General features: G+C 40.0%; 2 protein-coding genes across 8 annotated transcripts in view; one reads left to right on the top strand and one right to left on the bottom strand.

The window, feature by feature from the left end:
• ARVCF (ARVCF delta catenin family member) overlaps nt 1–17,274 on the bottom strand; it is a 288,989-nt gene extending 271,715 nt beyond the window's left edge. For all 4 annotated transcript variants that reach the window (XM_074921410.1, XM_074921412.1, XM_074921411.1 and 1 more), the window contains exon 1: nt 17,223–17,274. The gene's annotated coding sequence lies outside the window, so the exon portion shown is untranslated. The remainder of the gene's footprint in view (nt 1–17,222) is intronic.
• Nucleotides 17,275–18,485: 1,211 nt separating this feature from the next.
• TANGO2 (transport and golgi organization 2 homolog) overlaps nt 18,486–21,804 on the top strand; it is a 41,029-nt gene continuing 37,710 nt past the window's right edge. For 2 of the 4 annotated variants that reach the window (XM_074920813.1, XM_074920814.1), the window contains exon 1: nt 21,746–21,760. The gene's annotated coding sequence lies outside the window, so the exon portion shown is untranslated. Of the gene's footprint in view, nt 18,825–21,033; nt 21,171–21,689; nt 21,761–21,804 lie in introns of those variants that run through there. The other 2 variants (XM_074920812.1, XM_074920811.1) reach the window with 2 other exon arrangements.

Below are 21,804 nucleotides of genomic sequence, written 5' to 3'. Positions count from 1 at the left end.
GCTTTAAATTTAAATAAACCATTTAAAATTCTTTATTTCACTGAAGGCACAAGTTTGACCTTAAGTGTGACCTTAAATGGATACAACTAAGTTGGTTAAAAAACCCAAACAAACCGGAGTTTCATAAATGCAGCTGCTCATGGTACCCTCAGAACTGCAGGCTGCTCATGGTACCCTCAGAACTGCAGGCACATCCCAGATGGACCCACAGCTCTGCCCATCCAGCCCTCCCTTCCCACCCCCTGCCCATGCTGGGACATTCACTCATGGGTTATACTCACTGGTGAGAAACTTAAAGGGAGATTGTCTTACATCCCCAAAACTCCTTTCTGGACTGTATGCCCTTTGCATCATCAGGACCCTTGCAACCTCGCTGCTTCTTGTACAAAACAGAATAATTTGAAAGGTATTCAATTATTAACCATCTTATTTTCACAGAATCACAGAACAGATGAGGTTGGAAAGGACCGCTGGAGATCATCTGATACAATTCCCCTGCTCAAAGGAGAGTCAATTATGAGCAGGTTGCTGAAGATCTTTTCCAGTCAGGTTTTGAAAATCTCCAGGAATGTAATCGCCACAAGCTCTCTGGGCAACTTGCTCCAGTGTTCAGTTCAACCTTACAGTTATTTTTTTCCTCAGTTTTTGATCGAAATAAGATTTCTCCACTTTGTACCTATCAGCATATTAGGCTGAGCTGCCTGTTGTAGTATTCTTGATCAGTGGGAGCTGCTTAAATCAATGCACTCTGAAAATGACAATGAGAAGTATAACCATGAAATTTATTGAACATGCCTGCATGCATTAGTAATGACACAGCATGGCCTCTGGGTCCAATAATGCAGAGAGCTGGATTCCTTCATCTTACAATGACTGCTCTAAATTCCCTAGTCACACAAGGACATATGAAACAGGCATACATTTTTTACTCCTGGATATTATACCAGTTGGGTTTTGTCTTGTTATTGTACATACCTGCTAAGTTTCTTTCAATGCCATAGTGCCAAAGATATTTTAAATAATTAGTTTCTCACAAAGAAACTACTATTAACATTCCTTGTCTCCAAAAATACATGCAAGCAGTTATTCTAAGATAAAAGTGGGAGAAACCTGCATAAACTCAATGCTCGAGACTTCTATCAGAAATCAGTCACTTGATTTCATGGGAAATAACAGGAATCCACAAGCATATTATACAAAACTATGCTAACGGGCAGTGAAATGTTAGAGGTTTCCCAAGGAGAAGTTAATTCTGTTCACGACTCTCCTCTTAAAACACCTAAGTAATTCAGGTGTATTGAGTGAAACTACACCTGTGTGAAGAAGAGATAAATTAACATCAGGCAGGTAATCACTAATACTAAAACTGCGTAATTGTTGTATTTGTGCATAATACCTTTCTCATTTTATATTCTCTGGGAGAAAATGCCTTGAGAGAGTTCTTTTTCCCATTAGAATTCTCCAACTTGCTGTAAATATTTTATATCTGTGCAGCTACTAAAGTCACTAAATTATCAATCTTGTACTCTAAAATAAGTCAAACTATTTCAGGGTCTCCCCCCACCCCTTCGTTACAGCTATTTTCATTCTGGACTCCCCACACAATCTGTGCACCTGTAATTTGTATCCACACAGTATTAGTAGGATCTTCCTAATGAGATTTAATTTCTTCAAGTGAGAAAAAAGTGATGTGCTAAGCCTGACAGTTCTTTGAAGAATGTCCTAGAAGGTCAAATGATGTGTATACAAGGGCTTTGTGATCTGTTTGACACAAGTAAGATAAGGTTGGTCAACATTTCAGATGCCTTCAGTAATGAAAAGCAAAGTAACTGGTATTGATTCCAGTCACATCAATCTCAAACGGTAAACAAAATAATTATATTCTCTGTATAGCAGTCCCACGGGTACATGCAGATACACTTAATAGATCTACAGACAGTAGAAAGCTCATTTAAATAAAACACTACGTGAAATTCTGTTTTTCTTAATTGAGCTAGTATGCAGACATTAAAGCTTCTGAGATCTCTACATCACTTACCCTTTTGAATTTAACCAAAGTCAGAAACTGAAAATTGGGACTTTTCCTATAGATTACAGCTCCAAAGTTTGTCTTTGGACAAAGTTTGTCTTTGGACTTCTGAACCAATAGCTCTGTTCTTTAACAGAGATACCTGTATAACTGCTTTTGAAGCTTTTACAATACCAAAATATCATGGTTTATTGCTTTAAAAAACCAAAAAAACTAAAAAAAAACAAACCAAAACAAACGAAAAAAAAAAAAAACAAAAAACAAACAGTTAAAAGATAGCACTCTTTCCTTTGTGAGACCAGCTGCTTTCCCCTCAACCTCTTTTCACAGGAAACAGTTGTGTTTATTCTGTAATTCTTATTAGTCTTTTGTGGTACCATGACAAACTACAGCCTAGATTATTTCTTTCTAAGCATGTCAAGGGCTAAAAGCCATCTCACAGGCCTTGCTCCATGCATCATTGGTGGAACCACACAGTACAATCATATATACTCAATCTCTAGTTTACAGTCTCCTTTTCCCAACTGCATTACTGCAAGACACATCTGCATTTGGCATCTGTAAGTTCTTTCATCCCAGAGATCAGTAACTAATTTGTTTAATAAAGTAAAACACAGCAATTTCAAAATGCAGCAGTATTTACTCATTATTGCACAGGTATTAAGCCTGTAGCCCAAAAGATAAAACCAATAAAAAGCCAATACATGGTCTTATTTATGCTTTAAATGTGTATTGCCAATTACTGCGTTTCTCTCAGTTCAATGAGAGTTCAATGAGTTCAATTCAGTAATGCCCATCTCCTGATGGAGAAAACAACTTCCTGTTCCCTGGCTAGTACACCAGCACTCTCTAACACTCCCTGTGTAGTCTCCTAGTTCACACCTCTTCATCTTTTCTAAACATGGGGTCCTAAAATGGCCAGTGTTACTCGAATCCTCTCTCTGACTACACTGAAAGAGAAACATCACAGTATTTAATCTTGTAGTGCCTGGTTCTTTATACAGGCCCCTTCATCAAGTCTGTTGGAAAAACACAAAACACACTATATTAGATTATATCTGAGAACAGAAGATTTCTTTTGTAAAATGCATACATTTTCAGTAAGCTTAGAAACTGTAGACCTAGCCTGGATTTCTTCAGAAGAGAAGGAAAAAAGTATTAGTGAACTAAATAAGAAGTGGGCAACGTAACTAACACTAAGATCTAACAGTGAACTATTTTCAGTAGGAAGTGGGAATTGCCAACACCAGTGTATGAGACAACAGAAGACCTGCATCTGGAATTCAGTATATTCCAGAGACCCATATTAGAGAAAGATTGACTCAGCATAAATAGAAACTACTGAAACTATCTGGGAATGGACTGTCCATTTTATGAACACAGAATAAGAGTTTGGATTATTTAGCCCAGCAAAAAACAAGGCTGAAAGGAGGCAGAACTGTCCTCACTAAATATACTAAACATGCAATTCTCAGAGAGAGAAAAAGAGAGGGAGAGGAGCCATTGAAACACAAACCGAATTCAGTAAGAACTGCCTAAATTTTAAAAAAGCCAACAAATAAATAAATTGAAGTATGGAGAAATTTTTAACCATCAGAATGATCAGTTCTTGGGCAGCTGACATGTAAAAGATGCTTAAAAGGCAGAACAGCAGATCTGTCCAGACTCCAAGGAAATCCCACACAGCTAAACTTCACTGAAAGTTCCAATGGGAAATAACCTGTTTACTCTACAGCTCAAGTTTCTGTGATGACAAAGGAATGATGCAACATGCTGCTGTTTAGAGAATATCCTTTTAGACACAACTACTACATATTACTTTATTCCCCTAAAATACCAAAGCCAGGCACTTGGCTGTAGGAATGCAGATGGAGGTTATGGTATCTATACAAATTGATATCTGAAAGAAAAGGAAATAGTACTTTCCTTAAGTATAAGAAAGGGAAGGAAGTGCTAAACTCAGACTACTATTCCAGACCTACAAGGTTCAGAGGTGCAACTGATGCAGGAAACATGACATATCCAATGAAAGTCTTATACTACCAAAATGAGCATTATACAAGTTGTCATAATCTGAGGTCCCAGGAGCAGTATCTCTGCCCTTAAACACTTAAACTGAGAAATAGGGTACTCAGAAGTAAAAACAACAAAGAGGCAAATGAAATAACTTTTTCTAAAATTAGCAGAAGGGGAACTGGGATGAAATTTGAGGTCTCCTCCTTGAATTACTATGCAACATCACAGTGAAACAAAGGTTTTATATGCTATATAGAAAAATTTTGCAAAAGATGGGCCAGATGATCTGAGAGGTCTTTACTCTGTGATTTAACTTGCTCTGACTTGTTTTCTGTCCTTCTAGTTCCAAGGCTTTTCCACTCAGTACTCTCATTTCTTTAAGATTCATTGCAACAGTAAATTTTTGCATCTTATTTTGACTTTAGTGAAGAGCGTGGTGAGTTCAAGAACTAAAGATTATTCTCTATAAAGTAATGATGAAAACAGAGAAGAAAAGAAATTAATTTCATGAAAACGTATGTCATCTTGTTCTGGCTTCAGGTAGATTGGAACTTGGGATATTTCTCTTTCCCAATTAAAAAAAAAAAAAAAAAAAAAAGAGAGAATTCACATCAGTTACTTTGCAAATCTAACAGTTACAAGGTCTTCCTACTGAAACTCAATGCCTCCATGTAGCAAGTTAAATAGTTGTTCCAGTTTTCTTAAATTGAAGTTAGTCACATATTTAGGAAAATGATGCAGATTATACTGTGAATTAAGACTGCATCTTTCAATCCTGCCAACTACAGCATCAACTTTACCACATATTTGGTTAATACAGAAGTTTATGAAAGGAAAATGAATAAAACTAGACAAACTGAATTCAGTATTTTTTAAAGGTCATGCTACATAGAAAGTTTACTGCATTTTAGCAAGAGACAGTGTAGTCTTTCAAACATTGATACATAAAATGAGTTTAAAAATTACAGAATCTATAGCTTTGGTTTCCCTAAAAAGATTTCTTTGTATTGCCCCCCTGCCTTGGTTATATCTTTCATAAATTTCAGAACATTTAATTTGTGAAACTTTGAAGTTCTTCCTATTCCTTTGTGGCACAGAGAACTGGCTTCTACTTACTTCTCTATTCAGATGAAGAATGTGAAGCAAACTTGTTTAGGACATAAAAAAATTTAATCCAAAAGAAAAGGAGAGAATACAAGGTGAAAATAATATGGGAAGGTAAAACATCTTGTAGGACAGGGCTTAAAACACTGGCCAATGTTAAGATTACCAACATCACTACCCTCCTACAGAGAGGGAAATGAGAAGAATTTGCTAAATATAGCTAGAACTGTTTGGAAGGATGCCTACCCTTATTTGTGCATTCATCTGTTTAATTGTGGGCAATATAGTCCACTAGACAGCCTGAGGCAAGTGTGGATGTTCAATATTCTCTGAATTATACAATCTCAACTGGAGATTGGCTTTAATTACACAGTTTACAACAGTATAAATGGAAATTTATTTTGAAACTCTTCACAGTTATAAGTACCTCTGAACTTTTTTTACTCAGGTTTGAGAATGTACTAATTGCTTTCAAAACTGTGCAGTTTTAAACAAGCATGGCCAAAAAGGCCATGAAATTCTTGTGTTTACTGTATAATCTAAAGGCTTCCAAATCCAAATGCATGCAAATACACATTTATATTTCAATACCAAAAATCAAGTTTTATGTTAAAAGCTCCTGTCAGTTTGGTAGTCTGAGGAAATTGACATTTTTTCTCAAATTGATTTGCAAGTGCATTTTTAAATAATTGCAATAATTTAATTCTTTAAACATACCTGTCAATACATTTTACCAGATTAATCTCTTTTTATTTGAAAATAAAGCTGAAACAACCACACAAACCTAAAATATACAAGTCAAGGGAAGTTTATACCTCTGATACAAACCTTTGAAAGGATTCCTAAACCTAACTCCCTTGGTTTCAGTGACAATACTGTAAACAAATGTAGCAGAATTTAACAGGCACTGGGCACCCAAATCCCTTTAAGAATTTGGGCATAAATTCATCAGGGATCACTAAAAGTCTCAGCCAAGGTATCAACTTATTTATAAATCAGAGAGGTTCCCACACATTCCTTTTACTCAGGATTCAATCAGCACTGATCTTCCTTCAAAGGAAGTATGAGCAAGCCAGGCTGCAAACCCCATCAGACTTCTGCTACTTGTTAGCAGAAGGTCCAACAGCTCAAGAAATTCCTTAATGAATCTTCCATCTACTCAGGGCTTATAAAAGGTACAATGGTCACTGCCCAGTAAAATCAAAATTTTGCATTGGGAAGAGAGTGTGTTCAAACAGACAGAAAGGAAAAACCCCTTGGAAAACAGAATCCTGTACTATCTCCTGATCATTTAAACACAAATATTTCCCCATTATTGTGAAGAGATAAACCTTTATACAATTAAAAATACTTAAGAGTTTATGTCAAATTTCAGTTTAAAAACCACTGCTAACAATACAAACCCATAATTTTGTTATTGAGCTGCATATAACCAGACATGTTACATTAGATCTTCCTGAAGAGCTAAATGAATATAACAAGCTTCAGTTCAGTCCCTTAAAAACTAAAGTTCCTGAAATTCACAGTTACCATACTGCTTCTCTGCTCCAAAATAATGAAATGGTTTGTGGTGTCATAAATGACATGAGTTGGTTATTTCCTTGAACAGACAGATGAGCATGGGTTGGGCTTCAGAAACCCCACCATCAACAAAGTACTCTGTAAAAGCTAAAGGTTCTGTTTATCACCAACACAAACAAAACGTCATGAAACATTAGTAAAAAAAGATAATGTAGCAAATATTCTTCCAATAAAATATCCTTATTATGTATAGGGCAAAATATCAGCACAAAATACATTCACAAGAACGAGGATACTCTTCAGGAGTTAACTCACTATGAAAATTGTCTGGGGAACACCATTCTATCTGGATTCTTATTTGTCATACTTCTGGAGTTCTATCTCAGCAGTAAGCAACATAAAAAAGAATATAACATCCTACTTGAATTTGATTAGACTGGTATGGAAGGGCTTCGCTGAACAGGCCTGATGCTGAGCTCCTTGGTACTGAGACTTGAACACTGGAAGTACAAACCAATTCTATTATCATAGAATCACAGCATGGTTTGGGTTGGAAGGGACCTTAAAGATCACCTAGTCCAACCCCGTGCCCTGGGCAGGGACACCTTCCACTAGCCCAGGTTGCCCAAAGCCCCGTCCAGCCTGGCCTGGAACACTGCCAGGGAGGGGGCAGCCACAGCTGCTCTGGGAAACTTGTGCCAGGGCCTCACCACTCTCAGTGTGAAAAACTTCTTCCTCACATCTAATCTCAATCTGTCCTCTTTCAGTTTAAAACCATTGCACCTCATCCTATCCCTATACCCCTGATAAAGAGTCCCTCCTCAGCTTTCCTGTAGCCCCCTTTAAGTACTGGGAGGTGGCCCAAAAGTCTCCCCAGAGCCTTCTCTTCTCCAGCTGAAGCCCCCCAACTCTCTCAGCCTGTCCTCACAGGGGAGGTGCTCCAGCTCCCTGAGCATCATCATGGCCTCCTCTGGACCCACTCGAGAAGGTCTGAGTCCTTCTGATGTTGGTGCCCCCAGAGCTGGACACAGGACTCCAGGTGGGGTCTCATCCCCTCCCTCGCCCTGCTGCCCACCCTGCTCTGGGTGCAGCCCAGGACATGGTTGGCTTTCTGGGCTGCGAGCGCACGTTGCTGGCTCACAGGCAGTTTTCCATCCACCAATACCCCCAAGCCCTTCTCCTTGGGGCTGCTCTCCACCCACTCCTCGCCCAGCCTGTGTCTGTGCTTGGCATTGCCCCGACCCACGGGCAGGACCCTGCACTTGGCCTTGTTGAACTCCATGAGGTTGGCACGGCCCCACCTCTCCAGCCTGTCCAGGTCCCTCTGGATGGCACATCCCCTCCCTCCAGCGTGTGACCGCCCCACACAGCTCGGTGTCATCGGGGAACTTGCTGAGGGTGCCTCGATCCCACTGTCCGTGTCACCAACAAAGATGTCAGACAGCACCAGTCCCAACACCCACCCCTGAGGACGCCACTCGTCACTGCTCTCCACCTGGACATCGAGCTGTTGACCACAACTCTGAGTGTGACCATCCAGCCAATTCCCCATCCACCGAGTGCTCCATCCGTCACATCCACGTCTCTCCAGTTTAGAGACAAGGATGTCGTGTGGGACAGTGTCAGAAGCTCTGCACAAGTCCAGGTAGATGACGTCAGTTGCTCTTCCCTTATCCACCAACCCTCTCAGAGAAGGCCACCATATTTGTCAGGCACGATTTGTCCTTAGTGAAGCCATGTTGGCTGTCACCAATCACCTCCTTATTCTCCATGTATCCCAGCACAGTTTCCAGGAAGATCCACTCCATGATCTTGCCAGGCACAGAGGTGAGTGACTGGCCTGTAGTTCCCCCAGGTCTTCCATTTTTCCCTTTTTAAAAATGGGGATTATGTTTCCCTTTTCCAGTTAGTGGGAACTCCACTGGACGGCCACAACACCCCAAACAGGATGGATATTGGTTGTATTTATAATTTATACTGTAATTGCTCCTACAGCAGATAGAGTTTTGGTATAATGCCATTAAACAGAAGACGAACAACAAATAAGATCTAGAAGTTAACCAAGAACTAGGATTTTATTTAATAACCTAAAGAACAGTACATTTGAAGGCATTCATATTTCTCTGGACTACTGAGATTACTCTTGTTTACGAATTGTAGGTATATTTGGATATAAAGATGGTAACATCACCAGAAATAGAAGGCTGTATATCTAGGAAGCCAGTGTGTGCAATACTTGCAAATTTGAGTTTTCTGTTTGACATTCAAATCAAGAATTAGAAAGTGTACATGAATCTGTATGAACAACTGAATTTACAGCTTCATACAGACTTCATGTGCCAAGATTATTTGTGATATATTGTTTTTCTTATCATGCTTAAAATCCACCAAGAGATTTTATTCTATTCAGTATAAAAACACAGTAATTTTTCATTGAACTCATGGCTAATCATCTGATAAACAAAATACACAGAGCATTAGTAAATAAAGGAATGAACATGTATCTTCAGGAAGGTAGATATTACTTTCAAGGAACACTGGTATTACCAAATTCTTGGTCATAATCGGTACCTTATGTTCAATTTTACTGAATTTAGGGTTGAAAAAGAAAATCAGAGAATAGCATCAATCTTTTAGAATGTGTTCCTCTAATAGAGAGACACAGAAAGATTACAGAATCATATAATATCTGAAGCTGGAAGGGATCCATAAGGAAATGTATCAGTATTAAGAGAAAATTCCATTCCAGTTTAAACAGAACTGGAATCAGGGTTACTGATAAAGAAAGTCTACCAAGGTTTCAAATTTATGGATTTTACAACTCAATAAGCTTCCATTGCCACAACACATTAAAAACAGCATCTTACCTTTCACCTCTAAAATACTGCCTCAGAAGAGGGAATTTTTTTTTTTGCTTCTATTATCTTTCAGCCTGCAGTAAGGAAGTGCCTTGGTCCTGAATCAGAACCCACAGGAATTTAGAAAGTGCTATTTCAGCTTGTAGTAAAATCTTCAATATGTAATTTACATCTTGATATGTCATAATTTTTTGGTATTTAACTTAGTAACAGCTTCTCTGAAGTAGAGATTTTATTACATAAATTATGGAAGTAGCAGACTGGGTGTAGTAGAGGCAACATAAATTCCTGAATCAATACAAAATATGTCCCTAGTAGTAGTTGTTATTCTATGCAGGTGTGTTATTGATTACAGTCATAATGGTCTCACTTTCGCTGCCATCAATAACTCATTACCTGTATTGTCACACTGAATTAAAGAAGAACCAGTCTAAAAATTTGTGGAGAAGTTATACCAGCATGGCATGACCCAGCCTGTAGTGCAAAGAAGCAGAACACTGCCAGTTTACATTAGGATTCATGTTTGAGAATTCATTTGACATTACATTGATAAAATAAAGTCAAATGCGATATTTATTCAGGCAGAAGAGATTATGTCTTAAACATCCTGGAAAACTCTTAAATTTATAACTACTGCATACAATAAAACTATGCTTTCAGTACCTCGGGACCATTATTAGGATACACTTACTGTTATGCAAAAGTGAATCAAAGTTTTATGGATGGTTATTGTCATTTTACTGATCAACATCATTGAAGCTTCCTTGCATCAGATTAAGAATTGTAGAAGGAATGTTAGATTATTTCACTTTTTAAAGCAGTTCATTTCTAAATCAAAACTTGACAGCAATATAGAACAGCAGAATACTAACCATAAGCCAAAGATTTGTGAAGTATTGAAAAGTTAAGTACAGATAATGTTATTACCACAACTGTATGAAACACTTTGTTAGCATATATAAGCATTTTTCTTTTAAATACTTCAGAGTAGACACATAGCAAAAGAACACTCATTGTCACTGGCCTATCAAAATAGAGAACCAGATCCAGACATAAGAGACAGAAGACCTCCTAATTCCAACAAACTGACCTTTATGCCATTTTAATCCTCTGTAAAAAATTAACAAAATGTTTGAATTATATATCAAAGCAAAGAACAGAATATTGTTTAAAACATCTACACTAATAATTACAGTGTTCTGTACACATTCTAAAGAATCCCAGCTTAACAAAAAACCACACACACCTTTTCAAAGGAACACTATTTTTGTGAGACACTTTAATTGCATTTCCTATGTATCTCCTGTTGAAATAGAGGGATTCTCCTTGACAAGCCCTAGTATAACACTGTAAATCATGCTTATGCCACCTTTCTCTCCATATGCACTGCCTAAGGCTTCCCTCTCTTTCCCAGAAAAAGCAAAACAGAAACTCTTGCACTAGCAAGCTTATGGATTCTACTAGACTGCTATGGGTGATATTATGTCAATACACATCACATGAGGAACTCAACCAACCATCAACAGAATTCTTTCACAGTTCTGACAACTGCACAAAATGACAAAAATTATTTTTTTCCCTTCAACCTCATACAATTAACCTCATCACTGAGGTGCATGAACAGCTGTCTAAAGAAAATTCAGTCCACCAATGAGCAATTAAATTACCCACCATGTGAAAGTTCCTCCAAGTTTTGATGTATACATAACAAGAATAATAATGCTGCTGTCTCCCTTCCAGCACCTGACATACATGCTTATGTTATGAAGCTAGCCTCTGTACACGCTAAACAGCAGAGAGAGGCTCCTTCAAAGTGCCAGTTAAAACACCTGATTCAAACTCACAGACTGAATCAACCTCCAGAGAAGTCTGTCTGTCTCTATCCACTGTTTTTATCTGAAGCCAGAAATGGCATCTAATTGACATGCCTGATGTTATCGTAACTACTCCAACTTAAGTGTCACATCTCAGATTCTCCTTCCCCAAGATAGTCTGTGCTTTATGAACCATATTTGAAGTCATTCTGCAATTCACAGTCCTATGGGGACTCTCTGCAACCTTTGCTACTCTGCATACTGTCAAAAAGCTCATAGTTTTTCATTTAAAACCTCCAAAAATAAGTCTACCCAATATCACTACATACATTCAGCTCTCATCAAGCTGTGAATCCAGTAGACGTGGACACTGTTGATTAGTTAAACACTGCAATACAGTTTCTCAGCCATAGTAATCATCCAGTAAAAGTCTGCGCGATTGCTTCTGTCACTGTTCTGAATAGCAGTTACTTAAAATTTTATCACTATATAACCCAAATTAAAAAGAGAAAGTTTGCTGTAATGAGAAGGTCCCATGGAGGAATTGTGCTGATATGCTTCCAACTCATGGGTAGAAATTATACCACCAGAGCAGATGAAGAACAGACAATTAAATTACTGGAAACAATAGCTCTAATTTCACTAACTTTACAGTGCGATGAATGTAGATCAATTAAGAAAAGACTTTCTTACAGCAGCAAGTTAAGATAGCATTTTTCTATACAAAGCCCTCATGATTATTCCTTTTATGACAGCAGAAATAAGAGGGGGAAAAAATTAAGCTTAGAAAAGAAAAAAGGCACATGGGATACAAAGCCCAGATCCTGTAAAGATACTTTTTCCTGGCCAGTACTCCCAATTAAACTACTGCTCAGCACCTCAATGTCAGCCAGTAATACAACTGTACCTGTAAGAATTCTTAGAGGGATTATTACATTAGATAATTCAAAATATATCCAACTAAGAACGCAGATCTTGTTATCAAGCCCTGGAAAGTACAGTCTCAAGAATGACCGTGCAAAGGAAACACTGATGCCTAGTTCAATACTCCCAAATTATTAAATTCTGAAAGAAACAAGGGAAAGAAGTACTTTGAGTTTATCGTAACTACACAGTGTCAGGACTGGACCCAGACTGATTTACTTGCTTCTTCGCTCTCACTTGCTTGCAATGTTTAAGCTGTAACTCTTCAGTAATGTATTTCAGAAGACAGTAAATGCTTCACAACTCTTAAATAAACCATAAGCAGCTAAACAGTTACTGTTCTGGAGGACAAAGGCCTGTTGGTGAGGCACTAGACTTCAAGCTTCCAATGGGTTATTACAGCAATAATAAGGCAAACAAAACAAATAATAAAAATGAAATTGTGAAAGATACCTTGACAGTGTCCTTTTAATCTTCAGCCAACTTGAGATGTCATGTAAGCACTGAAGCAGCGAAGAGATGATACTGCTTAGATAGCAAAATCTCAATTTCTCCCTGACCTACAAATCATAAGCTAATAGATTAGTGGTGCACTGGCATATATCCACACAGTATCTTACAGAAATCCTGCTGCAGCTTCTGAAACAAAATGCATGTGCTAAGATGCAGGAAACCATAATTATAAACAACATCAACTGAAGAATGCACAGATTTTGACACTGCAGTCAAGGACCTTATGGAACAAAGATCCTAAATTGTCTAAAAAAGCCATCATATCTGTAGATATAAAGCATACTGCATGTAGTTCAGAAACAGAAAGGTCTTCTTAGTGCACTATAAACTAGAGAGTGAAGCAAAGCACAATCCTGCCGATACGTTCTTAATGGATCTTAGTACCTTGTAATACTGCCACCAGCAGTATCACCATTAGACAAGTGTTAGACAAAAATTACTTTATTGGGCTGCTCAGCCTGGAATCAGTGATCTAAATACTACAATTTTGCTCTTTCTAAATATACTCTATATTCAAAAATCAATCCACTTGTCTCATGGTAATTAATACCAGCTGATTAGAGAGGATTCAGACTTGCAGAATCAGATCAAGAGATCCTTCACAAAAAGATATTTGGAGAGATGCAGAACTGCACATACTCAGACTCACAGGTTCTTTCCCCAGTGTATTATTGCTAGTAAACATTTTCCATCTTGTGCAAAAAGTCTACACTTCAGAAAACACAGATTTAGATATGTACAGAACTACCCACTGATATTGGTTTTTTAGGTTAACTCCTGAAAGGGCCTGATTTTCAAACATATGATTAAGCAGATTCCTTGACTTCATTGTATCCAGCTTCTTAGAAGCAATTTTTGATGGCTCTTGCTTCGGAATCAGTGACATCTCCATCAATTTTAACTAGATTGGACATCAGAAATACAACTACGTAGCAAAATATGAGGGTATAAACACAGTATCAACTTTTACAGAATTCGATAAAGTAATCAGTTTAAAAAAAAATCAATAAAACCAGCCATTTCAAGGGTATAATGGTGCCTTACTTAGCTAAAATTCATTATTTTCAAGAAAGAGGCCATTTGTTTCAATCATGGTACACTCCCAGTAGCGATAAATATTGTAAGAAAATATATTCAGTCATGTCCTTTGTAAGAATGAGTAGTGACTAGATACAAACTTCATTAACTAAATTGAAGTGTTCTCTACAAGAGACTAAAATATGTAAAAATACCACTCATATATACATTCCTACTGGGTGTCATGGGTCTCGTGTACATTTTTTATCCCCAAGATTAAGTGATGTTCCAAGAAAGGCATGTATTTTGCTGGGTCAAAATGTCAAACTATCCTGAAACACAGTGGCAATCAGAGTCTCATCAGGACTCTAAAATGGTATTTTGTTTGATGTAGTGTGTATAAATTAATGATGAATAATAGATGCTGTCCACCTACTATTAAATGATTAGCCATTTACACACAACACACCTAAAATGCTGCTTCCTCAAATTTGATGTGACTGCTAGAGGGTTGACTGCCAGCCTTCAAAAGATTGGATATTACTAAATTGAGCTGCCTGTTCTTACAATGTTGCAGAAAAGCCAACATATAAAAAGAACTAGATTCACTAGAATTAGTTATTTGTTTTACACACTATTTAAAATGACCTAAGCTAATGCAGAAGACCTAGACCTCTAGAACCTCAGCATATAGAACCGGAAGTAGCTTTACAGCTTGTTTTGAATTGCCTGTGAAACACAAGGGTAGGAATGAAAAGGACAAACAAGGAATAAAAAACTTGTACAGCAGTTTTTTGGGTTTGGCTTTGTTTTACACATGTTAGCTGAGGGAAATAAAAACCACTTGATTATGTAAGATGGTTGATACTTTTTTCAGATGCTGAGATAGGTGGCTAACCTTCTTGCTTCAGCACACATGTAGAACATAACCTACCTGGAATTCAAGGGACATCAAGATTTCCTCGTTCTTATTTTAATGCTTAAACCCATGATATTGCTAATGCCCGTTTATAAAGAAGATATGTTTGCCAAGTTACATGTATACTCTATATGTCTTGCATTATGGAAAGAACACTTTTTCTAAAAATATGTGGATTTTAATCTTAACAGAAATCTCAATGCTAATTTCCAGGTGACTCATGAAGTCTAAGTAAGGTAACTGCACACAACACATCCAATAAATCCTTCCCCTATCCATACTGGTGTAATCCTAGAGTTGGCCTTTTTCCTCCTTCTTCTATAGAGACAGGCAATAAAGTAAAAAACTTGACCTAGCCTTTCTGCTTTGAAGATTACTATGATGGCTATTAGCAACAGAATGCACCCACACTAGACAAAATACTGTCATACTCTGGTTAAACTGTAAAGACATAAACTAAATGTAATCTCACACTTAGCTGCAACAGCATTTGTTTACAATGTTTTTGTGTCAATGATTTATACTCACACAATAAAATATTAAGAGCAACAAATTATAAACCTGGTAGCACAAGAATTCTAACAGATTTTCCTTAGAGTGTATCAATTCTGACACAAACCAAGATCCACCAAAAGCACTGCAGAAATAATGTGTTGCATTACATAAAATCAGATACAGAAGCTTAGTTTTATATAACTGTAATATGCATGCAGATGGTCTTCAGGATAAGATATCTTCTCTAAACTGCAGTTTGAACAAAATCTGAAGTATAAGCGAAAGGCAGGAATTTTGCTATTTCTAGTGCAGTGTCCTAACTCAATACAGCGGGAATCTCTCTCCATTTCTAACTCTTACCAGTTCTCCCAATATTAAAGAATTGCTGAGACTGAAATCCATTGCAGAGATTTTGAGTGAATAGATGAAAATCGAACAAGGGAACTACTTTTCATCCATTCTAGCTGAATAGTAGGTCAAATCTATGGTTATATTAATCGAAATTCAGTTATTTATGTTGACAGCAACTATGACATAAAAATAAAATCAGCAAAGTCAACTTATAAAGATCATCAATGTCAAATAAAATACATTCTATGCATCTCTGAACAATACATGAGGATAAACTATGCAGTGAAACTATGCAGTCAAACTGTATTGTTCTTCTAAACCTTGCCCTCCTAACACATTCCTTTAGCCAAGCAATGGGCAGATAAACCCATTTGCCTAATGGGGCATATAATTTAAATATTTCAGACAAGCATTTACAGAGATGTTGCTTAAAATAAATTTAACAGCCATCCATCCAAATATCTTGCATGATGATCACAGCATAGTTCACAACTTATTTTTTTCTGTAGAAACTCCAAACTATCCAGCCCTTTCACTTACTTTAGTCACCATGTACATCCTGTTAATTTATTATAACAAACCTTTTTTTTTCACAGCAGATTTAATATGAAGCTGAATTTTTTCTATTTTGCAGTGCCTTGCAACATTGATAAAGCCACTAAAATTTCAGATTTTACTACTGCACCATGCAGTCCTGAACAATTTTGTAAACAAAATATGTTCAAATTTATGGAAGCTTAAAGGGCTAATGTACTTAATACATCCAGACTGCAGCACTTCATCCACAGGAAGATACAATCAGCCAATGTCAATACTCTGTCATTTATAATCTTGATTTTTACCATAAAACATTCCCATTAATACAAAACGGCGGGTCTTCTCCCCACAAACTCATATCTAGTGTTTAAGATACTATTAGTACAAAACCAGGTCTTCACTTAATATTAAAAAAATCTGCTTTTTTTTAACATGTTAAGAATCACATTTTGTATTGTGACCTACCTAAGGCACAACAGTACACTGTAAAAAGCAAAGTACATGTTACAAGAATTCCCCCTTCCACAAACAAGTGCTTACATTAAAAAAAAAAAAAAAAAGGGAGAAACACGGTCTTTACTATTTGCCTGCTAGAAGTGAACATTTCAAAGAGTTGATCAAGTTTTGCAAACAGATTTTAATCATGTACAGCAATACTGCAGGGAAAATGAAAAGAAAAAAAAAAGAAAAAACTAACTTCGGGTTTTAAGTCTGTAATGGATTTCACGTTTGTGAAGAAATAGGTTAGTTTTGTTTGGTCTGTGCTACAAAGAGACTCATCTCCTATGCATGCCACAAATAACCTGAGCAATGACTTCCCTCCATGACAAGAGCTGCCCATCATATTGCAGGATTAATACAATGTTGGTTTGTTTAGGGATTGCCTGTGTATGTGGCTTACGTATGTAATTTTAGCCATTCGTATACATCAACTCCTCGTTGCGTATCTCACAATAAACTGATGAACGCTGTTAAACCTTAACCAGCAATCTTTAGCAAACAAAGAAGGCTAGTCTGCAATCGTGATGCAAAATCATCCCAAACGTACTACACCCTGCATGAACCTCTCACAGAAAATAGCCCGGCAACCTCATTCATTCCCCCCAACCCAATGATCTGCTCACCATCTCCGTCTTCTCTTATTTCTCTGTCCTCAGCTTATTCTCCTTCTGCTGGCTTCAAGGAGGCGGGTGTACAAAAAAAAAAAAAAAAAAAAAAAGGGAAGGAAAAAAAAACCCCAACTCTTCAATAAAATAGTCAGCAACCGCTGGGCAGCACATCAACGACAGCCCCTCGTCTTCCTCTCTCGCCTCCCGTTCCCCGGGAGCGGGAGCCCCCTCCGCCCGCCGCTCACGCCCTCCCCACCCCGGCGCAGCCCCGCCAGTGCCCGGCTCCCGCGGGAGGCGCGTCCGTCCCCCCGCGCCTTCTCCCGGGAGAGCTCCCGGGCTGCATCAGCCTCTCCACCGCCTTCTTACCCACCAACACAACATAGTAGACCGAGTCGGGCTGATTCTCCCCTCCCACCTCCACATTCCTATTTACAAAGGGTATCCAAGACCATCTTTATCCAAGCGGGGGGGAGGAGGGGGAGGTGGAAGCAATCATTAACCCTTTTCTTGCATTTACCTTTTCTACTACGATTTTTGGCAGCGTTGTGAAAGCACACTGGGGATTTCTCCTTTCTACAAAGCACACAGACTCGCTGCCATCAGGCCCCGCACCCCAGCTTGGCTACTCGCCACCTCTGGAGCAGCACGGTCCTCCCGACGGCCCCCAAGGCCGCTCGCAAAAAAGGTCCAAGGGCAACGCTGAAAAATGCGTCCTCTTCCGAAACTACGTTTCAGAAAACAGCCGCCCGCGAAGCCACCCCGGCCGAGCGTCCCTCAGGAGAGGCCCACACGGGGAGAGGGGACCGCGCTTCCCAGTCAGCCCGTGTCGGCACCGTCTTTCCAACTCTTTTTTTTTTTTTTTTTTTTTTTTTTAAGCGGGGCGTAATCATTCCTTAACATTCACACAGAGGGTGGGGAGGGCGGTGAAGTGCTAGTGGAAGGGAAGAGGCACCCAGCCGGCCGCCGCCCCATCGCCCCGGCGCGCCGGGGAGGGCAGAAAGGCCGCGACCCGCTCCTGCCTGCGGGCCCGCCGCCGACCTCTGCCTCGCGCTGCCTGGCTGCGGCCGGCGCGCTGCTGCCGCGCCGCGAATTTTCCTATTGGGTGGTTCCTGTGCGCTCGCACCCAGCAACCAAAGCCTCATTGGCGCGTTTCCGCCCCGCTCCGCTCACTGGCTGCCCGCTCCGCGCGGCATTGGCCGGCGGCACTGTCCGTCCGAGCGGGGCGGGCGCGCGGGTCGGCGGGAGCGGGCGGAGGGGCCGCGGCCGGTGCGGGAGCGGGGCCGGGGCTGCCCGCACGGCAGGGAGCGGTGCGCGGGGCCGGGGCTGCCCGCACGGCAGGGAGCGGTGCGCGGGGCACGGCGCTGCCGCCCGCTACCCGCGGGAGCGGGGTGCCGTGGGCAGGAGGAGCAGGGGCCATTGTGTCACCTCCCCGGCTGGGTACGCGGAACCTCACTAGGCGGCCTGCAGCGCTCAGCCCGCCGACCTGCCGGCCAGCTAAAGGGCTTCTTTCTTGGGAAGCCAAATGGTGCTTCTCCAGCTGTAGACTGGGAGATTCCGGGACAACCAGTGTCTGAAATGCGTGCGGTGACAGGGGCTTGTCCGGTGCAGTGCAGCCAGGTAATGCTGGCACCTGATCCCTATGGATTTGTCTAACTTGAGCTTTTTGCCATTTGCAGTGGTCTGTGCCGGTGATCCAGTCACCTCTCAGCCTTCTCTTTGATAAGCTGAATAACTTGCACTTCCTACACCCTTATTTTATGTGTTGTTATGCACCTCCATTATTTTTATGTTCCTCCTTTGAATTATTTCTAGCTGTTTTCCCCTCCTCCCTAACCGTGGGTGCCAGAAATGGTGCAGTGTTCCACTGTTACTGGGGCAAAGGCAGCATCACCCCCCCATCTCCCCTACGTATTCTGTATTTTACACGTGAAAGGATTAAATTAGTCCAGTTTACCACAGTATTGCTCTGAGAGGTCATGTTGAAACATTTATATATAGTAACAGCTAAATTATTTTCTGAAGTACTTTTTGCCAAGCTGGCCCTGATCCCTGCATTCTTTATTTCCAGATGCTTTTGCTTGCATTTTCTGACATTAAAATGCCTTTGATTGGACTAGGATGATTTAATTAGGCACATTAGATGATTCTGTAACAAATTAGTCATGTGAATTATCCATGCGTCTACTAAGCTACAGATTTTACTACTAAAGATCTTACATCATCTAGACAATCAATAGAGATACCAAATAGGATCAGAGCAAGAACTGATCTGTAGAAAACTGCCTGGGTCACCGATGTCTCCTCTTTAGCAACTACTTTTTGAGCTCTCTCAGGGAAATCCATTTAAGGTGTGCTTTAGGCATTCTAAACAGTATGCATTACAGCATTTAAAAGAGAGAGCAAAGTTTTTAAACAAATGTCAGGGCTATTTTTCCTTAAGTTTTTGAGACTAACTCAGGACAATTCTACAAGGTTTTCACTAAGCTTCTGCTTGTTTTTTAACTTTCTCCAACAGAGGTTCAGTGCCTCTCGCTTCATTAAAGATACTTAAAGTGGATACAGAATCACTGCCTACATGGGATCAGACTATTCGAGTTTGACAAACAATGGGAACTATACACAGATCCCCTAGGACAGGGTCTAAAAGGAACAACAATAACCGAGCTGGTTTAGGCAGAACAAAAAGTAGACACAAAAGTAGAAGAAAAAGCCTGAATGGCCACCAAATCCAGTATTCACAAATCCTTGCAGCAGGCTGTTTTTGTGAAGCCTCCTAAAAAACGTTTTTAAATTACTCTGAATTTACTCTAACTTCCCATATGTGTTAGAAATAATGAAAAAATTAAAAATCAGTAAAAACTAACACCATTGAGTTTTAAGCCTATGGACAGGTTTCTTCTTCCCATGGAATAACTCCTGCTGAAGGTATGCAGACCTAACATCTGAAGGTTTTTAATGTGTATCAAGTATAGAAGCTAAATAATCTTTGGTCACAGTGATGAGTTCATACTTTGAGAAACAGAGTGACAGCAAAGAACAATAAATTACATTTAATGTGTATGCACTTTACCAATTGTAATGGAGATTAAGAGATTTGTATAATTTGTCTACTTATTCATCTGATAACTGTTATAAATAACAACTCTGTACCTGAAAACATAAATATATATTAGATTCATGATGTAGGCAATAACTACAATCTATTATAGTATTTCAAAAGCAATAGTACAAATGATGATGATGATATATTCACCCAGCAATTTTCATTGGTAGATCTCAAAAGACCTTGCAAAGGTCAATGCTATCATCCTGTTGTTGATGATGGAGAAAGGAAGTATTGAGATGAACTTGCTCAATGTCATATGCCAGACCAGCAGTAAAGTTAACAATTGACTTCAGGTTTTCCACATCTAGGTTTTCTCTTGCTAGCCACATTGCACACTCATTGGCAGTTCTTTTCATTAGTGTTAAGTATCTTGTGCATACTGTATTTATCTGTGTTAGAACCCAGAAGAGCAGTCAAGACTTTTCTGGTCATCCCTTATAGGCTTCACCATAAAACATTTTTAATTTACAGGCTCCCCTGAAACCCTGTATTGCCACGTGTGAAAAAATTCAGAAATAGTCTGAAATCTTATGTGAAAAACCCACAAATAAGTTAGTATTTCAGTATGAAAGGACAAAAAGGTGGCACAGATGCAATCCCAGCCTAAATCTGCAGATCTAAGTAAAACTATTAAATGTTTAATTATCAGTTCTGATCATGCTGTGCTTAATAGCTGAAAGCAAATTTGACTTTGTCACTTGTGTTTTCCTCAATCCTCAGGAAAGCTGTCCTGGCCTGAATTCATACCATTGCAAGCTCAGGGCTCAATGACTTTGGGGCCTTTCTGGAAGCAGAGTGTCTCCTGAAGGTACTCACGTTCACACGCATCCCACCCTGTGACCTTATTCTAGAAGCGAGTAAGTACCTACATCAAACTCACTATGACTGTCAACAACCCAGTCCGGGTGTATCTGTCCTCAGAGGTACAAGCCCTTTGAAGCTCAGATCAGCCCTTTGATGTCATTATTTCATACCCTGAAACAAAATATAGCAGAAACGGGCTGAGGCAGCCAAGAAGCAGCCCATGGACTATCCAATACCAGAGACAACGTCTCCTGTCCGCTCTGGCATACCCAGCTACAGGGCTGTGTTGAAGGTGACGTGCCTCTAGCACCCGGTACCGCCTCTGGAAACACCCCCAGGCCCGGGCCTCCGCACGCAGTGGCGGCAGGCGACGGGCCCCAGGGCCGGGCGGGAAGCAGGAGGCCACGGCCTCCCTCACCACGACGCCCAGGCCCGTGGGGGAAAGGGAGAGGGCGGCACCCACCGGGCACCTGTGTGCGAACCAGCCAATGACAGCTTGAGGAAGAGAGGCGGGGAATCCGTCCTCCAATAGCGCGTGGGGGGCGTGGCGCCGGGAACCAATAGGGGCGGGCGTTGTTTTGAACTGGCTGCGCTCCCGGAAGCGGCGCGCTGGCGATGGGCGGGTGTTCGCGGTTTGCTGGGGGTGAGTGCGGCGGCCGCGCGCGGCTCTTTCCTCTGAGGGCGCTG

The sequence above is a fragment of the Athene noctua genome, chromosome 17 (genome assembly GCF_965140245.1).
Source record: "Athene noctua chromosome 17, bAthNoc1.hap1.1, whole genome shotgun sequence".
NCBI classification, from domain to species: domain Eukaryota; kingdom Metazoa; phylum Chordata; class Aves; order Strigiformes; family Strigidae; genus Athene; species Athene noctua.
Note: the sequence above shows the minus strand (reverse complement) of the source record. Positions and strands in the feature narration are given on the sequence as shown.